Raw genomic sequence first — 6,010 nt, 5'->3', positions numbered from 1 at the left:
CTATAACAAATACCTAAAATTGTGGATATGGGTTTGAAACTGGATAATGGATAGAGATTGGAAAATTTTTGTTATAGTAAAAGTTATATATATATATATATATATATATATATATATATATATATATATTTAAAATTTTTATTTATTTTTTATTTGATAGATTTGACATGTTAAAATTTATAAATTTAAGCTGTAAAGCATGTTACTTTTATACATTTATATATTATAATATAATTGCTATGGAAGCAATAGGTATCATATTACATCATTATAGTACAGTATTATTGACTATACTATTCATTACACTATGCATTACACCATGCTTTATATTTCTGCTAGAGGCCTGATGCCCAAAATTCGTGCAAGGGGCTTGGCCCTCGAAGCCCTGGCTTTGTCCAGAAGATCGTCCAGTCTAATTAGCATATTATGCTTTTATTATTATAGATGCGTTATTTACTACTACTTACAAGTTTGTACCTTGAAATACCATCAATTTCTCAACCCAGCCTCCAGCTTCCGGTAACCACTATTATATTCTGTGTTGGGGTTTTTTTTATAGGTTTGACTTTTTTTTTATAAAATTCTCTATAGAAATGATAGTGTACAGTACTAGTCCTTTTCTGTCTGACTTATCTTAGCATAGGTGCTCAAGATCCATTCATGTTGCAAAAGGCAGGATATTTTTCTTTCTCATGGCTGAATAACATTACATTGTGTATCTACACCATATCTTTTTTATTCCTTCATCCATTATTGGGTATTTGGGTTGTTTCCATATCTTGGCTAAGGAAATAAAGGAAAACTATCCCAGTCACAAGAGCAGCTAAACCAATAAAGTAATTAAGTATATATTTAACCAAGGAAATGAAAGATCTGTATAATGAAACTGTAAGACTTTGCTGAAAGAAACTGAAAATTTTCTTTCCACAAACAGATGGAAAGTCATCCTGTGTAGATGGTTTGGAAGAATAAGTATTGTTAAAAAACAAAAAAACAAACAAACAAAAAAAACGGCCATACTACCCAAAGCCATCTACAGATTTAACGAACCTCCACAAAATTACCAAAGTCATTCTTCACAAAAATAGAAGAAGCAATCCTAAAATTAGTGTGGAACCACAAAAGACCCAAAATAACAAAAACAATCCTGAGAAAAAAAAAGAACAAAGTCGCAAGTATCACACTTTCTGATTTCAAACTATACTACAGAGCCATAGTAATAAAACAGACGATACTGGTACAGAAATAGACACATAGATCAGTGGAACAGGATAGAGAGCCCAGAATTCAATTTCAGTATTTATGGTCAACTAATAGTGAACAAGAAGCTAAGAGTATGCAATTGCAGAAGGATAGCTTTTTTAACAAATGGTGCTGGGAAAACTAGAGAAACACGTGCAGAACATGTTTCCATATTTTGGCAATTCTGAATAAAGCTGCTATAAAAATTTGGGTGCAGGTTTTATGTGGAAATGTTGTCAATCCATTTGGGTAAATATCAAGGAATAAAATTGCTGGATCATATGATAAGTCTATGTTTAGTTTTGCTGGAAACTACCAAACTGTCTTCCAAATTGCCTGTACCATGTTTGCATTCCCACCAATAATGAATGAGAGTCTCTGTTACTCCACATCCTCACAGGCTTTTGGTGTTGTCAGTTTTTTGGATGTTAGCCATTCTAATAGGTGTGTGGTGATGTTTAACTTTTTAAAACACGTCTTTGTTAGTCATTTACATTTTGTATTTGATGAATCATTTAGCCAGAACCTAAGATTTCATAGGAGACACACATGGAATCAGAATGTCTCATATTAAGTAAAACTCCTTAATAAGGCTTTATTTCATTTACAAAACAGATGGATGCGACAGGGCATTGTTTTTGGGCAGAATTTATGCTTGGGTGAAAAACATGATCAGCACATAAAATTTGCAATTAAGGGAAATGCATTTCACCAGAAAAAATACCACTCCAATTTTCATAAAATGATGGGCAGTTATTTAAACAGGTTTTATTTGAGTAATTCCTCTGGTGCTTTGTCATAATTTAGTAAGAAGACATATGACTATAAACACATTCTATGACTTGCTGACTTAAGTTCCTTTCATTCCTCGTATATGAATAAAGAAATCTGGTCTGTGCCTAGTCCCAACTGTGGTAAACTGATTCAAAACAATAGATTTGATGGACAGACACTCAGTCAAGATATTTGATTTTCATTACAAAATTCTGTCATCACTATTATCATTCCTGGACCAAGAAATCACAAATGCACTTACCAATGGTAGGAGTCAAATGTCACTCCACACTTGGCATGTTCTCATTATAAGCAATTATTGGGAAGATGCCTACCAGTATTTATATTTCTCTTCTTTCTCTGTTTTACTGTTGTAATTAGCTAGTTATTAATATTAATAATATAAAGAAAGCAAAGGGAAGGCCAGGTATTATAAGCATGGTCATCTGGGAAGCTTCACCAGGAAGCTGCAACTTTACACTCCCCAGGGAACCACTGGTCCATTCCCTGCAAATCACTGCGGAAGGGGTCCAACAAAGGGGAAATGGATTTATGCTCAGTGAAGTCGGGTTGACATAGGGAAGGTGCTTGTTTGTCAGTCTAACCTGGGGAAAAGATAATTGACTAGAGGGAGTGGAGCCACTGCACGAACACAAATTCCTGAAGGATTCATTGGATAAGCTCCTAGTTAAAATCCCCAGAAAAAGAAATGTTTGCTCTTGTTCCTCTTCATTTGCTCCTGCTTCCTTGCACTTGCTTGTTGTGTGACTTGTGCTAGCCAGCCATGTGGCCCTAGAAGCCTCAGGGCCCATGGCCAGGGGAACTCTAACTCAATGGGACTGTATCTAGGAGCACAAGGTAAGCTAGCTAGATGCTGGGCTGGACTGTGCTCCAATATGGAAGGAAAATTCTGGGCAGTGGTTTTAATTCTAGCTCTGCTGAAGACAAAATGGGACTTTTTCCATGGCAAGATGGAGGGAGATGGGACTTGTATGTCTATTTCTTTCACGAGGTTAGGGAAGTTTTGACATTATTTTTTTCAGATAGGTTTTCAATTTCTTGCTCCCTCTCTTTTCCTTCTGACACCCCTATGATGTGAATGTTGGTACACTTGAAGTTGTCCCAGAGGCTCCTTACACTATCTTCATATTTTTGTATTCTTTTTTGGTTTTGCTCATTTGATTGGGTGTTTGTTTGTTTTTTGCTTCCTTATATGCCAAATGCTTGATTTGATTCTTGGGCTCATTTACTCTACTACTGATCTAGTGTAAATTATTCTTTATTTCTGTTAGTGCATCCTTCATTTCTGACTGGACCTTTTTTAGGTTGTTGATGTCACTAAATTCCTTGAAGTTCTCACTAAGTTCCTTGGCGATATCAGTAAATTCCTTAATATTCTTATAACCATTATTTTGAACTCTATATTTGGTAGTTTTCTTGCTTCCATTTCATTTAGTTCTTTTCCTAGAGATTTCTCCTATTCTTTTATTTGTGACATATTTCTTTGTCTCTGCATTTTGACTGCTTCCCTGTGTTTGTTTCTATGTATTAGGTAGATCTGCTATCTCTCCCAGACTTAGTAGAGTGGCGTTGTGTAGTAGGTGTTCTGGAGGGCCCAGTGGCTCAGCCTCTCCAGTCACCTGAGCTGGGCACTCCAGGTGCACTCCTGTGTGATCTGTGTTCACTGTCTTATTGTAGTTGAGCCTTGATTGATGTTGGTTTCACTGGGAGGGATTTACGCCCAGACCAATAGGTTTTGAGGATTGGTTGCGACTACAGCAAAAGAGCTGCTCTACAGGTGATACTGCTATGACACAGGATTGCTTCAGTGGGGCTTTGTTGCTCACTGAATCTGCCCCTTGAGTGTGTCACTTGTGGAGGTGGTAGGGTTGTAATTCTGTGTGGTCAAAACTGACGACCAGATGCACTGGCTCTGAGGCCTCCCGGGAGGTGCAAAGTCTGCCTCTGCTTATATCCTGCCTGGGACCACCCACCATGAGCTACAAAGCAATCTACACATGACTGCTATTTGTGCTGAACTTGGAGGTGCCTAGGAGAGGCCAAGCTGTGAACCACAGCAGGTTTCCAATAGTGCTGGGCCTGCGGCCACTTATTGAGAGGTATGGGACATGCTGATGTCAGCTTCTACTTGTTTGAGAAATTTTAGTAAAGTCTAAAGCATGAGGCAAGAGAGGCCAGTTGTATGGAAAAGCCACTGGAAATGGCTTGGATGAGCCTACAAGTAGGGGGTGAGGTGGGGTCTCAGGGAATCACCAGGGAGGGGCAAAAATTGTGAACAAGGTTGATGGAGATTCAGATATGGTACAGCCTGTTGGCTCTGTGGCAGGGAGGGCTTAGCAAAGGTACACTGGCTTCTGCCAGCACTTCTATCTGGAAGAAAGTTGCCCCTCCAGCTCCCTACATGATTCTGGACAAGTTAGTTCCTCACCGAATGTCCCAGGTTACTTTCAAGCTGCTGCCCCAGTGCTGGAACTCAGAGGGAGTGAGTTTAAGTAACTCCATGTGCAGGCCCTTTAAGATGAACTGCCTGGGACTCCCACAGCCCCCCTGTTACTCAGCCACAATCCCTGCTGGTTTTTACATCCAGAAGTGGTAGGGACTTCTCTTCCCAGCACTGGAGCCCTTGGATGGGGGCCTTGTGTGGAGCAGGGAAACCTCACACCTCAGGGAAACCTGCATAGCCAAGATATCCCTCCCAACTTTATTTTTTATTTTTTAAAATATATTTTTATTGATTTCAGAGGGGAAGGGAGAGGAAGAAAGATGGAAACATCAATGATGAGTGAGAGTCATTGATCAGCTGCCTCATGCACACTCCCTACTAGGGATTGAGCCCACAACCCGCATGTACCCTGACCGGGAACTGAATCATGACCTTCTGGTTCATAAGTTGACACTCAACTACTGAACCATACCAGGCTCCCTCACGATTTTATTTTATTATTTTATTTTATTTTATTTTATTTTATTTTATTTTATTTTATTATTTTATTTTAATTTTATATTTTATTTTAATTTAATTTATTTTAATTTAATTTAATTTAATTTTAATTTTATTTTATATTTTATTTTATTTTATTATTTTATTTTATTTATTTTATTTTATTTTATTTTAATTTATTTATTTACTTATTTATTTATTTATTTATTTATTTATTTATTTATTTATTTTGCTGCAAAAAGCTTTGTTTCATTTGGTCCAATGCATGGGAGAGGGCTTCAGTGTGGTTAAAAGAATGACTAGTAGTTTCGGGAAGAGGCTCAGGTAAAAGCCAGAGACACCAGGGGAATGCAGAGGGGCTTCTGGGCTCCAAAGGTTGTTGGTCATGGTTAAGGGTGAGCCTTTCGAAGGTTAAGGGCCAGCCTGCGGATGTTAGTCAGGTGTTGCCCATCTTCTTGATCAGTTTCACCTCCTCATCCAGGAAGTGGTTCTCCAGGAAGTCACAGAGATGAGGGTCACAGCTCCAAAAGGGCCTGGTTCAGGTTCTTCTCCAAGGCCACTCATCTTGGGAAGCTTCAGCATGTCCTGGAAGAGAATGCGGCCACCGCTCTTGTTTTGTAACTTTAAGAGATTCTCAGTGCCCTCACGCTTCTCCACCAACTCACCGAAGAAGTGGCCCACACCCTGGAGAGCCACGTCCTCAGGGTCAAAATAGCAGCCCAGACAGAGGTAGGTGTGGGAGGCCCGCAGATGCAGGTTGGCCAGGTGGTTGACTGCAGCCTCCTCCTCAGTGGAATAATTCTTACGAATTTGGGAGCTCATGGTTGTTCAGCATAAGAAGTTAAGGTAGGAAAAAAACCTGTGTGTTGCCTGGTCCCGGAGGTGGTTCTGAAGGTGGTGACTGGATAAGACACAGGAGTGTGGTCGGAGGCTGGAAGAAGGGGTGTCCCTGGGTCTGTTCCATCCAAACACTGTTGAAGCAAGAGACAGATCTGGGACCCCTGAGGGCACTGCCTCCCTCGAGATTTTAAA

The 6,010-nt window shown here is 39.4% G+C and overlaps 1 pseudogene; it reads right to left on the bottom strand.

Annotated features, from left to right (window-relative positions):
• Window positions 1-5,400: 5,400 nt before the first annotated feature.
• On the bottom strand, window positions 5,401-5,800 carry LOC111826713 (annotated as a pseudogene).
• Between the last annotated feature and the right edge of the window lie 210 nt (window positions 5,801-6,010).

The sequence above is a fragment of the Myotis lucifugus genome, unplaced genomic scaffold, assembly GCF_000147115.1.
Source record: "Myotis lucifugus unplaced genomic scaffold, Myoluc2.0 scaffold_2, whole genome shotgun sequence".
Taxonomy (NCBI): domain Eukaryota; kingdom Metazoa; phylum Chordata; class Mammalia; order Chiroptera; family Vespertilionidae; genus Myotis; species Myotis lucifugus.
Note: the sequence above shows the minus strand (reverse complement) of the source record. Positions and strands in the feature narration are given on the sequence as shown.